Source organism: Oncorhynchus gorbuscha, linkage group LG19 (assembly GCF_021184085.1).
Source record: "Oncorhynchus gorbuscha isolate QuinsamMale2020 ecotype Even-year linkage group LG19, OgorEven_v1.0, whole genome shotgun sequence".
Classification (NCBI taxonomy): Eukaryota; Metazoa; Chordata; class Actinopteri; order Salmoniformes; family Salmonidae; genus Oncorhynchus; species Oncorhynchus gorbuscha.
In genome coordinates, this window is record NC_060191.1 from 63,780,505 (window position 1) to 63,802,359 (window position 21,855).

Sequence of the window (21,855 nt, forward strand, 5' to 3'; positions counted from 1 at the left end):
CATGTTAGTAATAAGAATGGATGGCAATGGGAGTATAGAGGGAGGGAGAGGGATTCTCAGAAGGCTGCCCGATCTGCGGCCCCTTTTCCTGTCTTTTCTTCACGCAGTAGATGTGGATCTGGGCCTGTTCCAGTGAAAGCAGGCCATCATTCTCGCCGGACTCGTTAAAGGAAAAGGTTTCTTCCAATCCGCGGTGAGTAATCACTGTTCTCATGTCCAGAAGTTATATTCAGTCATAAGAGACGGTAGCAGCAACATGTGTAACATTATGTCACAACTGCTTGTCACGTCTTCTCCTGCTCCTCCCGCCCTCTGGTGCTCGACGTTGCCGGTCTACTAACCACCAGTCCTGGCAACCCATCATTACACACACCTGGAATCCATCATTATGCACACCTGCACCTCTTCATTAGGCACACCTGAACTTCATCACTTCCCTGATTACTCCCCCTTTATCTAGCACTGCGTGGTTGTCACCCATAAGGCAGTATCCTGTGTTCATGTTCAGATGCTACTCCTGTTCGTTCTTATAAAACTCAAAGACAGCACCTGCTTCTTGACTCCCTGCATCTTTGTTACAGAATACTGCCTCATTAAATGGAAGCTGCAGTCAACTGAGACATCTCCCAGATGGTCGCCGAGCAGGAAGACCTACTTCGCCAACAACACGACCAGCTGGAGCAACTGGAGGGTGAGCACCTACTCCAACTACGGCAGGATGGCCAGACCGCTGCGGAGCACACACTCACCTTCCGTACAGTGGCAGCATCCAGGAGATGGAATAAGCCAGAGCTCCACACCTTATTCAGAAGAGGATTGCGCAAAGAGGTCCAGACGGAGTTGGCATGCTGAGACGACACCATCTCCTTGGGTGCACTCATCTCAATGGTCATCCATCTGGAGAACCTTCTTCGGGAGCATAGATAACCCCATCGCTTCTCTCCTACCTTCGTTGACCATTCTGATTCAGAGCATAAACCCATGGAGGTAAGGGCCACATGCCTCACCACTCCATCACCACCAAGAACAGCTACCCTCTTTTTTACTAACCTGGAATTGCGGAGTGCCTACAATCTGATCTTCAACCGGGAGAAGGATGAATGGAAGATGACCTTCAGCACCATGTTTGGACACTATGAGTATTTGGTGATGCCTTATGGATTAGCCAACGCTCCGTCTGTGTTCCAGGCATTCATGAACGAGGTATTCCAGGACATGCTTGGGTGTCAGGTAGTCGCTTTATTAAAAACTTTAGAGCCGTCGCCACAACTCTCTCTGCAAGGGTGGTCCCCATAAGTTGATGTGGAGTCCTGCAGCTGATGAAGCCTTCCGCCTACTGAAGGGGAGTTTCACCTCCGCCCCGTTGCTGAAACACCCAAATCCTTCACTGCCCTTCATGGTGGAGGTGGACGCCTCAGAAGTGGGTGTGGGAGCTGTCCTATCACAATGCCAAGTAACCCACACAAATTGTATTCATGTGCCTATTACTCTAAAAAACTGTCTCCGTCTCCTGCAGAGAGGAACTATGACGTCGGCTACCGGGAGCTCTTGGTGGTAAAGTTAGCACTAGAGGAGTGGAGACACTGGCTGGACGGCGCCAAGGTCCAATTCCTCCTCCTCACTGACCGTCGGAACCTGGAGTACATACGGACAGTGAGGTGGCTGAACCTGTGATTCGGGAGAGGTCTCTGTCCTGGGTGCACCCATCATTCTGCTCTCCTGAATTGTTACACTCTTGTACGTGTATTCATTCTATGTCAAATCAAATCAAATGTTAGTTGTCACATACGCCGAATACAACCTTACCGTGAAATGCTCACTTACAAGCCCTTAACAGATAATGCAGGACAAGAAATAGAGGTAAGAAAATATTTACTAAATAAACTAAAGTAACAAAAAAATGCATAACAATAAAGAGGCTATATGCAGGGAGTACCGATACCGAGTCAATATGCGGGGGTACAGGTTAGTCGAGGTGATTTGTAAAGTGACTATGCATAGATAAAAACAGCGAGGAGCAGCAGTGTCAATGTAAATAGTCCGGGTGGCCATTTGATTAATTGTTCAGCAGTCTTATGGCTTGGGGGTAGAAGCTGTTAAAATTTCTTCAGGATAAGGGACAGCATTTTCACTTTTGGATAAATAGTGTGCCCAAATTCAACTGCCTGCTACTCATCCCTGGAATATAAGATATGCATATTATTAGTACATTTGGATAGAAAACACTCTGATGTTTCTAAAACTTTTTGAATCATATTTGTGGGTATAACATAACTTATATAGCAGGCAAAACCCAGAGGACAAACCATTCAGATTTTATTTTGAAGTCACGTGTCTTTTCAATTGTTTTTCATTGGGAAACCAGATTTCTAAGGGACTTGTTTGCAGTTCCTACCACTTCCACTGGATGTCACCAGTCTTTAGAAAATTTGTTGAGGTTTTTCCTTTGTGTAATGAAGTACGGCCATTTTGAATGAGAGTCACTTGAAGTGGACTGTTTGAGAGAGGCTCATGACCAGAAAAGTTGCATCAGTTTGTTTTCTTATGGTATTGAACACAGATCATCCTGTCTTCAATTTGATCGATTATTAATGTTTACAAATACCTAAAGTTTTATTAAAAAAGTAGTTTGAAATGTTTTGGCAAAGTTTACAGGTAACTGTTGAGAGTTTGTAGTAACGTTGCGCAATTAGGAAGCTGTGTTTTTCTGGATCAAACGCGCCAAATAAATGGACATTTTGGATATATATGGACGGAATAAATCGAACAAAAGGACCATTTGTGATGTTTATGGGACATATTGGAGTGCCAACAAAAGAAGCTCGTCAAAGGTAAGGCATTAATTATATTTTTAATTCTGAGTTGTGTCGTGCCTGCAGGGTTAAAATATGCTACTCTCTTTGTTTACTGTTGTGCTATCATCAGATAATAGCATCGTATGCTTTCGCCGAAAGCTTTTTGAAATCTGACATGTTGGCTGGATTCACAAAGAGTGCAGCTTTCATTTGGTATCTTACATGTGTGATATAATGAAAGTTAGATTTTTATAGTATTTTATTTGAATTTGGCGCTCTGCATTTTCCCTGGTTATTGGCCAGGTGGGACGATTGCGTCCCACCTATCCCAGACGTTTTAAGGAGCCTTTTGGTCCTAGACTTGGCGCTCCGGTATGGCTTGCTGTGCGGTAGCAGAGAAAACAGTCTATGACCAAGGTGACTATGTTAGTTCATATTAAATTCATGTCAAGAGGAAACACACACACACGAGGAAATACAAACACACACACACACACATGAGGAAACACACAAGAGGAAATACAAACACACACACACATGCTTGTATTTGCTTTTGATGGGGGAAATAAAGATCTTGAATTGTAGCCACATTTTTGTGATAATACGTATGCCACATGAGTAGTATCTGCTGGCAGTGATTGTAGATTGGTTGTTGCACCATGTGAGGCTTTTATAGTGGTTAACGTTGGATGGTTGACTGGTCCGTCTTGATGTTCAGGACCGGTGTGCTGTTGAGGGAAATGTCAATGAGGATTAGCATAAGAACAGGGAAGGGCTTGTCACCTGACGCTATTCCACAGCCTGTTGGCTCAGCAGCATTCATAATAAAACAACACAGTGAGGGACTCACGCGCCAGGCCTCTACCGCAGATTCATTACAAATACATTGCTTTTATTGTTGTGTGTGTGTTAGGCGACTCAACTGTATGCAAAAGGTTTTATTGTCTTCTCAGGAATTCAGCCTTCTCTGTGTTGCTTTTGACATCCCCCATTCTGTCTCACTTTCTCTCTTTAAAGCAGAGATTCAGTTGTCTTTACTTCCTGTAGGTCTGATATTTGATTGGTAACAATAATGCTATTGGTCAACAAGATTTTGACTGAGATTCATTGTCTCTTTCTCTTTGTTCCTGACTTGCACTGGTGAGATACACTCTCTCTTTCTCTCTCCACTCCAGGGACTCTTGGGGCATGGCCTTTTCAGGCTATGACTTCTCTCTCTCTCCCCCTCTGATCATGCCTAGAATAATGCATTGTAATGCTAGTATTTTCTTGTAACTTAAGCATTATGCCTTATTTGTGAATCCATTCATTTGACAATTGTATTAAAACTGCACTATGCAGAAATCGCTACGCCATTTCCTGGTTGTAAAATTCGAATAGTTTTAGTTTAGTTTTTTAAACTTTTTGTGAAAAAAAAAAAGCACAGTGCCATCTAATCTGCTGTAAAATATACTCTCCATAACCTCAACTGTTGTATTTTCAGCTGTTTGAAGCTGCTAAACAAAACTTAAAAACAGATCTACCTGTTCTTAGACTTGCTTTAAATGAGAATGACAGATCTATAACTCACTGTTCTATGTGAATTTGGTCAGGTTACCCAAAACCTTGCAAATGCAGATTTAAACAATACTTGCTTTGTGCATAATACTTCCTTTGACCATTTCTTGATATTTGTCATCTAAGCTCATAATACTTCATTCATTGTCTCTTTCTCTTTGTTCCTGGTGTGTGTGTGTCTAGGGCACCCCCAGAAGTGATGCTTATCAACTGTATGCAAAATATTTTATTGTCTTTGGAATTCAGCCTTCTCTGAGTTGCTCTTAAATATTGTGTGTGTGTGTGTGTGTGTGTGTGTGTGTGGACCAGAAGACCCCACAAGAATCGTAAAAAAATAACTGGGGACATTTTGATAATCCCCACAAGGTCAAATGCTATTTCTATGGGGTTTAGGGTTAAGGTTAGAATTAGTGTTAGAATTAAGTTTAAGGTTAGGGTCAGGGCTAGGTTTAGGGTTAAGGTTAGGATTTCAGGTTAAGGTCAGGGTTGGTTTAGTGCTTAGGGAAAAAAGGATTTTGAATGGGACTGAATTGTGTCCCCACAAGGTTAGTTATACAAGACTGTATGTGTGTGTGTAGAGGTCCAAACCACTGACCTCAAAGAAAGGCTTAGTCTGAATATTTCAATGCAGACCTCTCTCTCTCCCATTGCTTGTCACCCCCAACCCCCTCCCTCTCTGACTGCAGTGTTGTTGCAGTGAGACTGTGTAAGAGACGCATGTGTGTGCATACTAACTCATGGAGTGCTGTGGCTGCGTCCCTCCTGTCTAATCCAAACACAGACCTGCTGCCTACTCTCCTATTCTTCTAAATAAAGCAGAGTAAGCATTGAGCTGTTATTAAAGGTGATGGAGACAGATGGAGCCTGTTGTTTACAAGTTCAACTGAATCACTGGCCTATCAGCCATGACACCCTGAACATAGTGGAGAGATGGAGGGAGGGAGAGGAGAGGAGGGGTGGGTGACTAACACATGTGTAGTCAGATCATTCATCACTGTCTGCATGTATCATATATCTAGTCGGAGGTCATTAGTGGGTGGAACAACACATCTCTCAGATTGATGTAGCATCTCAGCTTTACATTCAGTAACACTCTGTCTAGACTCAGAGGTTAGAATGCAGCTCCACAGAAAGATGTTACCGATGTCCACAGAACTGCTACTGGTGGACCACATGCAGCTATTCAGTCTTTGAGACAAGTAACACTCTATAGAGTCATCCTAATAGATTTCCACGTTGAAAGCTAATATATAAAGCAAGTAGGGTATCCATTATTTATTATTTGGCAGCCCAAAAGTAATATCTCTTTGAACCCGGTCAAATGTTGGGGGCTGTTGGAGGCATCATACATTGATTATAGTTTTGAGTAGATACCGTTCTCTGTCCTCACCAGACCTATCTAAGAGCAGAGATTACATTCATGAAAAATGTATTGTGTCGGTCGACAAGGTAAAGTGGAGGAGAGCCGTTGTGTATAATGCCCTGGTGGCATCCTAAAGTCATGATGAATTGATATCTCCCAATCTGTCACCCATCTCAGTCAGTGGTGACGTTGATATTCAAACATCCCAGCAGGCTGTAGGCCAGTTCTGTCTTATTCAAATCTGTCCTGAACACAACACAACACCCTCGGCACCTCTGGCTGTGAGAATGATAACCCCTCCTGTTTGAAGAGCACAGTGCAATAGCAATACATCTGGAGCTCTTTCTCTGTGATGTCACCACATGAAACACATATCCTATTCTCTAATAGTGGGATTAAATTTAGATTGTGTGTGGGTTAGTTTAAATTCATTTGCCTGTTTTTCTGCTTGTCTCTTTGTCTGTCACATATGGTCACACCTCACACACACATCCATGGGAACACACACATCCATGGGAACACACACATCCATGGGAACACACACATCCATGGGAACACACACATCCATGGGAACACACACATCCATGGGAACACACACATCCATGGGAACACACACATCCATGGGAACACACACATCCATGGGAACACACACATCCATGGGAACACACACATCCATGGGAACACACTCATCCATGGGAACACACTCATCCATGGGAACACACTCATCCATGGGAACACACTCATCCATGGGAACACACTCATCCATGGGAACACACTCATCCATGGGAACACACACATCCATGAGAACACACACATCCATGGGAACACACACATCCATGGGAACACACACATCCATGGGAACACACTCATCCATGGGAACACACTCATCCATGGGAACACACACCCATGGAAACACCCATGGAACACACACCCATGGAAACACCCGTCTGTCTTTCCTTTACACTGTTAGGCTTTAATCCTTTCACTCATCCTTGGTCACTTCTTGAAAATAGCAAGGGGGTTTTGTTCATGTATATAAGTGGTCTGACTGACCCTCACTGTGACCTTTGGAAAGGCCAGCTGTTCCCCTTTTACAGGATGACTGAAGAGACTGGTCTCCCAGACACACATTGATTAGAGAAGCATTCATCAATCCCAGGGATTATCCCTGGCATGGAAAAGGCTGCTTTCTATAGCAAACCAATTACACTTTTTATGGGATGGGAAGGTTAACTGGCTAGATGAGCAATCCGTTTAAATCATTGACACTCGAGGTCTGGAGACGCATGCAAGAGATGTTGAGAGGAGAAGAACGGGTGATTCTGGATGGAGGGGTGAAGGGAAGAGGAGACGAATGGGGTGTTCTGGAGGGAGGGGTGAAGGGAAGAGGAGAAGAATGGGTCGTTCTGGATGGAGGGGTGACGGATGGAGGGGTGACGGATGGAGGGGTGACGGATGGAGGGGTGAAGGGAAAAGGAGAGGAGAAGAACTGGGTGTTCTGGATGGAGAGGTGGAGGGGCATATGGATGGAGAGGTGAAGGGGCATATGGATGGAGAGGTGAAGGGGCATATGGATGGAGAGGTGAAGGGTCATATGGATGGAGAGGTGAAGGGTCATGGATGGAGAGGTGAAGGGTCATGGATGGAGAGGTGAAGGGTCATATGGATGGAGAGGTGAAGGGTCATATGGATGGAGAGGTGAAGGGTCATATGGATGGAGAGGTGAAGGGTCATATGGATGGAGAGGTGAAGGGTCATATGGATGGAGAGGTGAAGGGTCATATGGATGGAGAGGTGAAGGGTCATATGGATGGAGAGGTGAAGGGTCATATGGATGGAGAGGTGAAGGGTCATATGGATGGTGAGGTGGAGGGGCATATGGATGGAGAGGTGGAGGGGCATATGCATGGAGAGGGGAAGGGTCATATGGATATAGAGGTGAAGGGGCATATGGATGGAAAGGTGAAGGGTCATATGGATAGAGAGGTGAAGGAGCATATGGATGGAGAGTTGAAGGGTCATATGGATGGAGAGGTGAAGGGTTATATGGATGCAGAGGGGGTGATGGTATAGAGAGAATAAGGGAAAGCATAAAATTATATTATTGGCTATTAAAGTTAATTGGAGAGATTTCTGTGAAAGGTCTGTGGAATCAAGAATGCATGTCCTTGTCCTTGTTGTTTTGATGAGAGAGTGTCTTCCCTTCATGCTGCATTGGTCATGCAGTGGGAGGTGTGCGTGCATGTGTGTGTGTCTGAGCGTGTGTGTGCGTGCGCGTGCGTGCGTGTGGGTCTGTGCGTGCGTGTTTGTGCGTGCGCGTGTGTGCGTATGTGTATTTGTGCGTTCATGTTTGTGCATGCGTGTTTGTGTGTGTGTGTGTGTGCGTGCATGTGTTTGATGAGGGATGAGGAGGAGCTGAAAAAGGTCCTCTCTTCACTTTAATGGGTCTCATTCCATTAATGACCACCGCATGAACTTTCCTTAATGTTGCCACTAGTATTAGAGGAGCTAAATTAACCTTGTGAAGAGAAACATCCTCTCATTACCTTGTGAAGAGAAACATCCTCTCATTACCTTGTGAAGAGAAACATCCTCTCATTACCTTGTGAAGAGAAACATCCTCTCATTACCTTGTGAAGAGAAACATCCTCTCATTACCTTGTGAAGAGAAACATCCTCTCATTACCTTGTGAATAGAAACATCCTCTCATTACCTTGTGAATAGAAACATCCTCTCATTACCTTGTGAATAGAAACATCCTCTCATTACCTTGTGAATAGAAACATCCTCTCATTACAACATCACCACCTCATATCCACCATATAAAGTAAAGCAACTTCAATTAGCTCGTAAAGCCTTACATTTTAACGACATCCACTAGTTTATAAGACCTAATCTGTCTTCCAGTCCTCCCCTCCAGTATGTGATGAGTCTTTAATCTGTGATGGGATACTCTGTTAATGGGAAAGGTGACATAATTACACACTAGACTTGACATTTATTGTCCAGATCGTCTTGTCTGAGTCGCCTGAACATATGCAGTTCATACATTGTTCAAATAGAAAATGCTGTTTTACAGACCAATAGAAATGTTTGATTTTAGCTGGAAAGCTTCCCCAGTTTGAGCCTAGGTTTTGTGGGATCACTTTCATGTGCTGACTTCAGTGCCACAGTCATTGGAGGCTCAGAAAGCTGCTCTACTCTCTCAGCCCTTTGAAGTGGAAATGCAGGACTTGATATATTGTTTTAAAGGGTGTAATTGACTTTGTATAATTCAGACACAGACCGCAGTCGGTACCTCGACTCGTTCATGATTGATTACAACTTGTTTTATGAAATATGTACAATGCAGCATTCATTATTTATTCATCTCTTAACCTGTGAATTATAGTCAACCACCACCTGTCCACCACAACCTCTAACGTAAACAGATGATCAACTTGAGGGTATAACATTTAGTTCAAGAACAAGATCAATTACAGAAGTCAGTTGAGGCAACGGTAAAGCGAGATCAAATATCATGACTGTTCTACACTGACTATGAATGAAGAGGTGCTCCAATTTCTTTTAGAATAACATATTATGACAGATTATTCTGTGCTTCGTTGATCCATTGCGGCAGAATGGAGACGTAAGGAGGAGACTTTTTAAAAAGGTCACCGTGCAGGTTATTAATGGCATGACAAATAGCAAATGGGCAATTCCACAGTAACAGAGAAATCAGATGTTTCACTTTAAAATGTATATCCAACTAAAAATAACAATCATTCTGTTGCCGTGGAATTTCCCAGATATCTTGATTTCCATGTTAACAGTCCAGCTCATCCAGACCTGACCTGACCTGGTAATCTCCAGGACCATTTATGTATGAAGCACACACAGATAAAAGATACATAGTTTGCTGTACCAGTACATTTAGCACAATAGGCATGCTAAAACAAAGCAAGATGTGAACTACAGTATTTTGTGTTGTTTCTAATCCATCTTCCAGCATAGAACACTATTGCTGTCCATGGTCCTGAATCTGGCTCTGGCATACAGTAGTCAGTAAAACAATACTATCCACCAAAGCATTTATTCAGACTCCTTCCCATCCCTCCACATCTTATGAGCTATAGTGTGTAACGAGGTGCATGTGCAGCTATCCCAGCCAGCCTCTCTCAGCCCAACGGTCCCCTCATGTCAGTGACAGCCCAGGTCTCAGGCCCTCTCTGCTGGTGGCCAGTCCCTCAGTGGGACTCGGACATGACGTGCTCTCCCTGCTGGCCCCCCACCTGCACCAGGGTCTGGCTGACTGATCACCTGAATACATTTCCCATGTATACACACACACTCACTGTCACACCGCTATTCTCCACCTGACACTCTCTACCCATTCTTTTTTCCACCTTTTCTTGAAGGGTAATTGAATTTCCTGAATTTTCAGAGGGTACACATGAAGACAGGGGTAAGCAGGTGTCCTCACAGAGTTTACTGGGATTGCTTTATGCAAAATTTTAAGTATGTGTGTGTATGCATTGCATGAGTGTCAGCTATTTCCCTAATGTCAGCTGCAGCATTGTCCAAATTCTGACAATCTGTTCAGGCAACATAATTGTCTGAAGTCATGGGGCAAGCTGTTTGACTGCTACTTATAATCAACAGAAAATTACAAAGTGTCGTAGGAAACCCTTCAGCAGTGAGAAGTAGAATGTTGATATCTTTAGGAGTATTTTCCCTCCCAGGGGAGACTGGGGGGAGGGGGATGATGAAATATACATACACGCGATCACGGTTACATGAAGAACAGGAAATGATTGACAAACAGTCACGGCTTGCTCAGATGGACAGCCCTGCTCCACAAAAGATAAGGCCAGTGACCTTAACCCGTGTGTGTGTGTGTGCGTGTGCATGCATGTGCGTGTCCATGAGTGTGTGTGACTGAGTGAGTGTGTGTCCGGCTGTGTCTATGCCCTCAGGGAACACTGACTTATGTGTAGTCTACAACGTCTGTCTATTCACCATTGTCATCCACTCTGCTTCAGGCAGTAGAGGTATAGGTGGCGGTTCAACCTGAGCTTCCCTTGTCACCTGTCTAGACATCAGAAAGATAACATCAGCAGTTTTAATCCATCCAGACCTGAGAGTCTAATGGAGAGATATTGGTATTTCAGCAAGTATGCACTCCTTAAACTAAATGGCAATCTATCAATGAAATCTCAGGGCCTGACAGACTTGACATATTAGGTGTCAAACAATGTCACACCTAAGTGAAATAAAGGCTTCTGTTTTAGACACAGAGGTTGGCTAATCATGTACATCACATCTGTCAAACTTATTCCACAGAGGCCCAAGTGTCTCAAGTTTTTCACTCCTTCCTTGTACTTGGTTGATAAATTAAGGTCACTAATAAGTAAGAAACTCCCCTCACCTGGTTGTCTAGGTCTTAATTGAGAGGAAAAAAACTAAAACCTGCAGACACTAGGCCCTCCATGGAATGAGTTGGACACCCCTGATGTACACCAACCAACCAGAGCCAAGTTTACACAACTGCTGAGCTGATTGGGAGAGGGGAAAGCTGTTTCAGCCCTTGGTAAGCAAGTACATGATTTCAAAAAAATCAGAACCAGCTATTTATTGTTTGATCACTGCCCTAATCATTGCCCTAAGGCATCAGAGTGTTTTTCTCTTAGAAAATGAATTTATTGTGTGATCACCGTCCTAATCATTGCCCTAAGGCATTAGTGTCGTTTTCTTAGAAAAGGAAATTACACACACTCTTTCCCTGCTTGCTTGAGGATTTCAAATAAAATGTTAACCTGCCTTCCGTTCTCCACACCTCAATTTATTAAATGGATTAGTCTCTCTGTATGTCTCTCTGGGTTAAAGCCACACTCTGGCAACCACAGACTTTCTATAGTCGGCTCATAACTTTATTTATGCATGTATTTTTTCTCAGAGATGTCTTGGCAATTATTGCTGCCACTTCTAATTGCTGGTGGATTTTGGATGAACATGAGATGAACATGAGATGAACATGAGATGAACATGAGATGAACATGAGATGAACATGAGAAGTGCTTGAGGGGCTTGCCGGACTGCTTTCTAATTACTGATGGCAGGATATTATTTTGTACTCATGTCAGGGGAGAGACATCTCTATCAGAGTATACATCCCTATGGCTAGTGCACGTTGTGCCAGGAAGATCTACAGATGATTTAAATGTATTTTGACTCGCGTCAGACAGAGCTAGCTCTAACTTTAGCTTAACGTCCACACCCCGGCTTAACCTTGACCCTAAACCCAACCCTAGCTTCATATCCACACCCCAGATTAACCTTAACCTTAACCCCAACCCTTAACCCCAACCCTTAACCCTAACCCTTAACCCCAACCCTTAACCCTAACCCTTAACCCCAACCCTTAACCCTAACCCTTAACCCTAACCCTTAACCCTAACCCTAACCCTTAACCCTAACCCTAACCCTTAACCCCAACCCTTAACCCCAACCCTTAACCCCAACCCTTAACCCCAACCCTTAACCCCAACCCTTAACCCTAACCCTTAACCCCAACCCTTAACTTAACCCCAACCCTTAACTTAACCCCAACCCTTAACCCCAACCCTTAACCCCAACCCTTAACCCTAACCCTTAACCCTTAACCCTTAACCCTTAACCTTAACCCTTAACCCCAACCCTATGAAGGTTCACTAAGATTTTACATTGACACTGATCAGCGTAGCGGCTGTTAGAGGAAGTGACGTATCTTCTCTTGATAGCATCACCGTCTTCATACTAAAGGAGAACTGCATTGCTCTTAATCATTATGATCAAATTCAAGTCTTTGTCCTAGAAGCCATCTTTCAATATAAACTGTGGAAATAACCAGTCAATGTCTGCTTCTCCATAGAGCCCAAAGGACTGAGTGTGGTTGCATCGGTGTGTGTGAATCAGTGGTGGCTGGTGGCCCTTTAAATGGTGAGGACAGGCTCATAGTAATGGCTTGAACAGAGTGAATGGAATGATCTAAAACACATCAAACACTTGGTTTCCATGTGTTTGATAGCATTCCATTCATTATTATGAGACATCCTCCACTGACCAGGCTCCTCTGGTGTGAAGTCTCTGATAGATAGGCTGCACCACCTGTTCGGGCCTCCTCTTGTCTCTTCACTGCTCAGTGAGAAACAATATGAACCCTTTACATCTTAGAGAACCTCCTCCTACTCACCAGGGACCTCGGTAATCTGCTAAGCAAAATGAGGTGGACCCCCATCTCTACAACCCCCGTTCCCCCCAGCTCCCCCAAACCCGGACATGCTTCATTTCAGTTTTTTGATGACAGTGATGAGACAAGAGACAACCCTCCCCCATCTTCACCAGGAACAGATGAGACAACAGGCACCCGCCCCTCCACCACATCTCTACCACTCACATTAACACTAGGAGCATTACCAGATGGCTAGGAAGACAACCACAGACTTCATTTGCTGTTTAGTTTTCATTATGTGCAGAGACGCAACGAGTGGAATGATCCAATGCTGTGGGAGATGCAGAGTCCATTTCTCTGAAACACTCTAGAATTGGTACACAGGACAAAGTGGTGGTAATTCTATACTGGTTACTCTATACTATAAAATGACTATGTGATATTGTAATACAAAAATTGACTGGATAGTGATAGATTCAATTTGTCCCATTACTTCAGCGACGTTGGTCTGGATCAAGAAGAATAAAACATAAGTTAAGATATGAATACGCCTTTCTCCTCCTTTTGTCTCCACACACATGCAAGTCTTTTATTTATTAAAAGGGTTTAGAACAAGTTCTGACATGCGTTTCCATTTCCTGGCATTTTCAAATTAACGCAAAATGTATGTTACTTTTCATTACACTTAACTTTAAATAATAATATTTTTGTGTCTGGAGAAAGCCTTCAGCATTTGCATTTTAATTATACGATTTTGATAGTCCGAAGTTGATTGCTTCCATTTTCTGGCATCAGGTTAATTGTGTGAGCTTCATGCTGCTTCATTGTCAACTTGTGCCACAACTAGACTGAGTATAATAAGGACGTTAGGGTGTCTATTTGGTATTTTTCTCTTCTGAACATGAATGCACCTGACAGTCTATATGGAGGTTGATATGACAACATGTTTGGAGAATTGTTACACACTCTTTGATGTGAGGGTGATCGGACATGGTGTTGCTCTTTGTGGGTTTTGAGATAGACAGAAAAAGACAGTTTACGGGTGAGCAAGACATCAGCATACCACCCTGCATACCACTGCTGGCTTGCTTCTGAAGCTAAGCAGGGTTGGTCCTGGTCAGTTCCTGGATGGGAGACCAGATACTGCTGGAAGTGATGTTGGAGGGCCAGTAGTAGGCACTCTTTCCTCTGGTCTAAAAAAAGATCCCAATTCCCCAGGGCAGTGATTGGGGACACTGCCCTGTGTAGGGTGCTGTCTTTCGTATGGGACGTTAAATGGGTGTCCTGACTCTCTGAGGTCATTAAAGATCCCATGGCACTTATCGTAAGAGTAGGGGTGTTAACCCCGGTGTCCTGGCTAAATTCCCAATCTGGCCCTCAAACCATCACGGTCACCTAATCATCCCCAGTTTACAATTGGCTCATTAATTCTTCTCCTTTCCCCTGTAACTATTCCACAGGTTGTTGCTGTAAATGAGAACGGGTTCTCAGTCATCTTACCTGGTAAAATAACAGATAAGACAGGCGGAGAGCATCACATAGTTATGGCTGTGTACTCTGCTCTTCTCTATTCAGAGGATTCCAGTGATTTACATCGATTGACTCCGAGCACTTGAACAGGCAGCCCAGCCATAACCTCCCTCCACAGAGACCAGACCCAGGGGGAACGCTCCTTAGCTCTCTGTTCAGGGGGATTAGGGGAGGGGGGCTTTCAATGGAGCTCCATGGAGGAATCTACCATGCATCGGAAATCTTTGCTACTTTGAGAGGACAGTATGAAAGGGAAGGACAACAGTGGATTGAGTCATGCAGTTGCAGGTCTTCATTTATTGTAACATGTCCTTTCCTCTTTGTTCATGTACTGTACGTGTAACAATCTCTAAACTCATGTATCGTCACCATTATTTGAGTGATTGTAAATGGTCATCAATAAATAATCATGTCCTTAAGAGTAGACAACACTGCTCTTTAGGGCCCCACTCTACTGAATGGAGAGAAAAGACTCTTTAGGGCCCCACTCAACTGAGTGGAGAGAAAAGCCTCTTTAGGGCCCCACTTTGAGGGCCCCCCCACTCTACTGAGTGGAGAGAAAAGCCTCTTTAGGGCCCCACTCTACTGAGTGGAGAGAAAAGCCTCTTTAGGGCCCCACTCTACTGAGTGGAGAGAAAAGCCTCTTTAGGGCCCCACTCTACTGAGTGGAGAGAAAAGCCTCTTTAGGGCCCCACTCTACTGAGTGGAGAGAAAAGGGCCCCACTCTTGAGTGGAGGGCCCCACTCTACTGAGTGGAGAGAAAAGCCTCTTTAGGGCCCCACTCTACTGAGTGGAGAGAAAAGCCTCTTTAGGGTCCCACTCTACTGAGTGGAGAGAAAAGCTGGACAAAAATAACGTTCACCTTAATCAGGACAATTACCAAGCACTGAGCTGGAAATCACAATCCCTATTAACAAGATAGCAGTAACCTCTTACCTAGTGTCATACTGCCCATCGTGCACATTAAATGAGCTTTTACCTTCTACCCAGGCAATTTTCAAAGCTCCGATTCGCACATTACTTTAAATGACGCAACCAAAGCAATGTAGATTTCAATTACTGTGACAAGTATGAGAATATCCATGTCAAGAATAGCTTTTGTTCCCCACCAATGTATACCCAATGGGATTGTCCAGAGGAAGTTTGTTATTTGGAATGAAGAAAACTCATTGTGATTAACAGTCAGCAGCATCCACTGTTTTGTGATTGCTATCATGGGCAAATGGGAAACAGATTTGACGAGAGGTTTACAAATGAGGTGAGGGCAAACACAAAGCAGCTGTTTTTTTCTTTCCAGAGTTTATAATGCTCCCATCAGCCCCAGACTAAATGCTTGTGAAATTCCAAGAGCATCCTTCCTCATCTCCCCAACCCCATAAGCTCCTCCCTGCTGCTTGGGGATTTGAGAGGTATCGACTATGTCTGGAATATGTCTGACATATTCAGAGCAGAGAGGGAATACAGTATTAGCATTTCAATTGAGGGACTGTTTTCTCCAGTGCTATAACGCGCCACAACACACCTAAATCTACTCACTCACGTCACATTCCCTTTTCTTCTTACACTCTTTTTTGTTTTAAATGTCATAGTCTTTCCTCCGCTCCCCTCTCTCTCTGTCCCTCACATCTCCGCTCTTTGTCTTTTTATATTCTTTATTGATATTTAACAATTTATATTCTGCTGTTTCCATCTGTCACTTTTTATGTGCTTTATTCAAAACCCCAAAACCTGACCTTTCCACCTCCCCTCCTGCTCTGTAGTCAAACCCTAAATGTCAGCCTTTGATCTCCCTGAACCGCTAGGCAGTCAGCCTCCACTTTACCAGCTCTCATCTTCATTTGGGCTGAAATAAGCTGGTAAAGACTGGGCTTCACTCCTCTCTTCAGTAGACAGGGGAAAGCTGGGGAGGTAAGGACAGATGAGGCCCCATCTGGAAAGACCCAGGCCATGCCAACTCTCTCCCCAGTCTCTGGAAACGCTCCCCACTCATCAGCAGCCATCAAAGAGTGTAAGCCCTCCCAGCCCTCCCCAGGCCTCCCTGGCACAGTGGGCTGCCCCTCGCTCCCGGTTCCCAGCCTCATTACAGACAAAGAGAGGTACAATCAGCCAGCACCTCCTCCACGCTGCCACTCACGTGACCGCAGAAATACAGTAGTTACAGGATTAGAATACAGATAAAAGAGAGCACGTCTGAGGGGTCCAATCACAAGGTGTGGATGCTCTAGTTGTTTCCTGTAATAGCCATATCCCCAGCAGAGACTGAGATCAATAGATAAATCGCATGGCAAGACATGTAGGCAAGCCAGATGTGCAGCTCAATGGTCTGCGTTGTGCAATTAGAATACAGAGTGTATTTTAACGGTTCCCTCTCTCTCAATCCTCTTTTCTTTTTCTCTAACCACAGTGAGTGGAGTAAAGTCCTAGGCCAGTGGTCACCAACCATTTCTGAGTCAAGATCACTTTCACAGGCAAAAAGCATGCTCAGATTTTACATTAACCTCACACAAACAGTTCTGTAGGAATGAGGTTTTGGCAGTAATGTGAAGGAGAGTCGGACCAAAATGCAGCGTGTAGATTGCGATCCATATTTATTCAACTAACGTAACACGAATCTAAATACAAACACTACAAAACAATAAACGTAACGAAAACCGAAACAGCCTAATACTGGTGCACATACACACATACCAAGGACATCAATACACTAAGGACAATCACCCACGAAACACACAAAGAATATGGCTGCCTAAATATGGTTCCCAATCAAAGACAACGATAAACACCTGCCTCTGATTGAGAACCACTTCAGACAGCCATAGACTTAACTAGAACACCCCACTAAGCTACAATCCCAATACCAACACACCACATACAAAAACCCCATGCCACACCCTGGCCTGAGCAAATAAATGAAGATAAACACAAAATACCTCGACCAGGGCGTGACAAGTAAGGACTAATACATTATCAGAGCATATTGGCTGTTTGATTTGCCTGACAATATTGTTAATCAGACCATATTATATTTCAAAACTCAAGCTTTGATAACAAAATAGATCAGTTGGTTTAGCACATTTGAGGCACTGTGGAGCAGGAACTGAAATAATTCACTTTTGTTTAACTGGACTGATGGTACCTGCATCTGACGGTCAACGAGGTCAAATCACGACGTCAGTGACCTTCAAGTCGAAAAGTCGGAGCTCTAGAAAGATGCCTGACTTTACGACCAAGTTGGATGACCGTTCAATTTTTTTTTCCCAACCGCCTCTCACGGTCCTCGCTCTCTCTCTTCCTTTCATCCGGTGAGACTGACCAGACAGAGGGTCTGCCTCTCACGGTCCTCGCTCTCTCCTTCCTTTCATCCGGTGAGGCTGACCAGACAGAGGGTCTGCCTCTCACTGACCCTGCTCTCTCCTTCCTTTCATCCGGTGAGATTGACCACACAGAGGGTCTGCCTCTCACTGTCTCTGCTCTCTCCTTCCTTTCATCCGGTGAGACTGACCAGACAGAGGGTCTGCCTCTCACGGTCCTCGCTCTCTCCTTCCTTTCATCCGGTGAGACTGACCAGACAGAGGGTCTGCCTCTCACGGTCCTCGCTCTCTCCTTCCTTTCATCCGGTGAGACTGACCAGACAGAGGGTCTGCCTCTCACTGTCCCTGCTCTCTCCTTCCTTTCATCCGGTGAGACTGACCAGACAGAGGGTCTGCCTCTCACGGTCCTCGCTCTCTCCTTCCTTTCATCCGGTGAGACTGACCAGACAGAGGGTCTGCCTCTCACGGTCCTCGCTCTCTCCTTCCTTTCATCCGGTGAGACTGACCAGACAGAGGGTCTGCCTCTCACCTCGGTCCTCTGCCTCTCACGCTCTCCCCTCTGACTTCCTCTCCTTCCTTCCTTCCTTTCCTCTGGTGAGACTGACCAGACAGAGGGTCTGCCTCTCACTGTCCTCGCTCTCTCCTTCCTTTCCTCCGGTGAGACTGACCAGACAGAGGGTCTGCCTCTCACGGTCCTCGCTCTCTCCTTCCTTTCATCCGGTGAGACTGACCAGACAGAGGGTCTGCCTCTCACGGTCCCTGCTCTCTCCTTCCTTTCCTCTCGGTGAGACTGACCAGACAGAGGGTCTGCCTCTCACGGTCCCACAGAGGGTCTGCTCTCCTCCTTCCTTCCATCCGGTGAGACTGACCAGACAGAGGGTCTGCCTCTCACGGTCCCTGCTCTCTCCTTCCTTTCATCCGGTGAGACTGACCAGACAGAGGGTCTGCCTCTCACGGTCCCTGCTCTCTCCTTCCTTTCATCCGGTGAGACTGACCAGACAGAGGGTCTGCCTCTCACGGTCCCTGCTCTCTCCTTCCTTTCCTTTCATCCGGTGAGACTGACCAGACAGAGGGTCTGCCTCTCACGGTCCCTGCTCTCTCCTTTCCTTTCCTTTCATCCGGTGAGACTGACCAGACAGAGGGGACACCGTCTTCCACCTGATGGCGAAACTCAAGTCACACCGCATCTGTCTCATGTACAAATTCATGTTGTTCCTATGACCAGTGAAAGTTAAATATTCCTTAATATTAAAATCAACACGACGAGCTGCTAATAATAATAAAATGCAGGGCTATCAATACTTGGCAACTCATTCATTGCAGCTGCAGCCTGAGCGGAAGTACGGAGAAGCGTGTTTTGTAATAGTGTTGAATAAAAACAGTGACAGTGCTGAATATAAAGTTAAACATGAACTCACTCATAAAAACAGCAGCTCTTTGCTGCATTTGTTGACAGTCTCTCTGTGGTTTTAAAAGTTATTTAATCTGACGTAGGCTAGTAGTCTATTAAACTTGGCTGTGGCCGTTGGTCATGGAAGCTCTGCATCCACGGTGATTTGACCTATCCGATTGGGCAGCGAGGTAGGTGCACTCGATTTAGTCACAGATTTGCCAGTCTGCCGGGTAGGCAGAGTTTGCCTCATGGGAACACTTTGCTCACTTTGCTTGCAGGACTTTTGAATCAAGTGCACCTACCGGCAACAGCTTGACACGATTTTAAAAAAGGAGCGCAAGACTTTATCGTGCATTGGCTTTTCTACAGACATATTTGGTTGACTAGGAATGCCTTGAAGATTGACCAGTTGGCGCCCATTGTCCTAGGCATACCCTGATTCAATGAGCTGTCATTGAATGGAACAAAGTACTACAGTGCCTCACTTTTTGTCAAATAAGATGTAACCTGGGGAATGTGGGTGGTGCATTGTATAGAGGATCCAGCAGCCTATTTAGGTCCAGATAGAATCAGAGCACAGGAGGTTGGTGGCACCTTAATTGGGGAGGATGGGCTCGTGAGAATGGCTGGAGTGGAATCAGTGGAATGGTATCAAATACATTAAACACGTGGTTTCCAGGTGTTTGATGCCATTTCATTTTCTCCATTCCGGACATTATTATGAGCCTTTCTTCCCTCAGCAGCCTCAGAGGTCAGTTGCAAAAACACCAAAATCTGACGGTTGTTTGAATATTTGCAAGGTGTTTATTGGTTATTGATGTTCCGTCAATTGTTGGGCGTATGGACCTTTGTAGCCTGCTCGAGTCAACTTAATATATCGCTACTGGCTAAGTTTATTATTTTTGTTGATCAGGTATTTTTCTTACTCTATGGATCCAACCTCAACGTGAATAAATCTAATCATGATCTGGTAGTGGTTTTAACTAGTACTATGACAGAAGTGGAGACCCCGCAAATTGGCCATCACTATAGTAGCTCTCCCTGGCTTGGCTCATGCAGCATTGCCACTCAATGAGCAGACAAATCTTTGGTGGGAAAGAGGGGCCAAGCACCGAGTTTTATGCTAATTATTTCTATTTACATGGTAAGAGTGTATTGCAGGCATTTACCACGTGCCATCTGCTAGCTAGGTTGAAGAAGTGGGTAGAAGCCATTAGCCATAGCTATTACCCACACAAAGAAAGCCATGTTTCAAAGTTGATACATGTGCATCCAGGTTCAGTCAACTTTTTTGAATAGCATAAATCATAAGATTTCAATCATGATATTAACAGTGTTCTCTATTTGAAGTATAAAATGTAATACTTTTGAGACTACGGGAAATAGGTTGATTGCTGTGTTAAACAACTGCCGTCATGGACGCCTCGCTTGCCAACAGCTTCGTGGCTATTGTAGTCTTTTAACTGTAGAACAACAGGGATCTCTAAAGTTGTCCCAGGTGAGGCAGGCGTGCAAGGGAGGGTCAACTGCTCTATGAACTGTCTGAGCAGGGGAACGGGCCCAATTCTCTTTCCAGCGAGCACTCACCTTGTTCTGCTTTGAACCCAACCACTCGCTGACTTCCGTCTTCATTTGTCTTCATTAGACTTCATTAGTCTTACTGCTCGAACACACCTAATGAGTTCATGTGGGGAGAAATGGAGGGAAATCACATGAAGATATTTCACAGGCACAATGGACAAGTTCGTTTTCCACGGCCCGGGATGGGCGGGTTATTTCTTCTTTGGCAGTGGTGTAAAGTACTTACGTTAAAATACGTTAAAGTACTATTTAAGTAAGTTTTTTTTGTATCTGTACTTTGCTATTTGTATTTTTCTTTAAACTTTGACTTTTATTTCACGACATTCCTATTCCAATTCACATAATTATTAAGAGAACATCCCAGTGATCCCTATTTCCTCTGATCTGGAGGACTCACTAAACACAAATGCGTTATTTGTAAATGGTGTCTGAGCGTTGGTGTGTTGGCTATCCTCAATATAAAAAAAAAACAAGAAAATTGTGCCGTCTGGTTTGCTTAATATAAGGAACTTGAAATTATTTATGCTTTTAGTTTTGTTACTTAAGTATATTTTCTCAATTACATTTACATTTGATACTTAGGAATATTTAAACCAAATACTTATTGTCTGTTACTCAAGTAATATTTTACTGGGTGACTTTCACTTGGACTTGAGTCATTCTCTATTAAGGCATCTTTACTTTTACTCAAGTATGACAACTGAGTACTTTTTCCATCACTTGTCCTTAGGTTAGCATCAATGGAATGGTCAAAAATGAGCAAACCCCACCCACCTGGGGCAATGGCCACGCAAAACGACATCGCCCACTATCACACATTGAAAGACCAGAATTAGGTGGTGTATCATTTTCAGTCAGTAGGCCAGGATACTTTGTATGGATATTTCAGACTATTTTCAACCAAAAATCATTAACACTATGCAACACAGCTACAGTTGAAGTCGGGGAGTTTACATACACTTAGGTTGGTGTCATTAAAACTTGTTTTTCAACCACTCCACAAAGTTCTTGTTAACAAACTATAGTTTTGGCAAGTCGTTTTGGACATCTACTTTGTGCATGACACAAGTTATTTTTCCCAAAATTACTTACGGACAGATTATTTCACTTATAATTCCAGTGGGTCAGACGT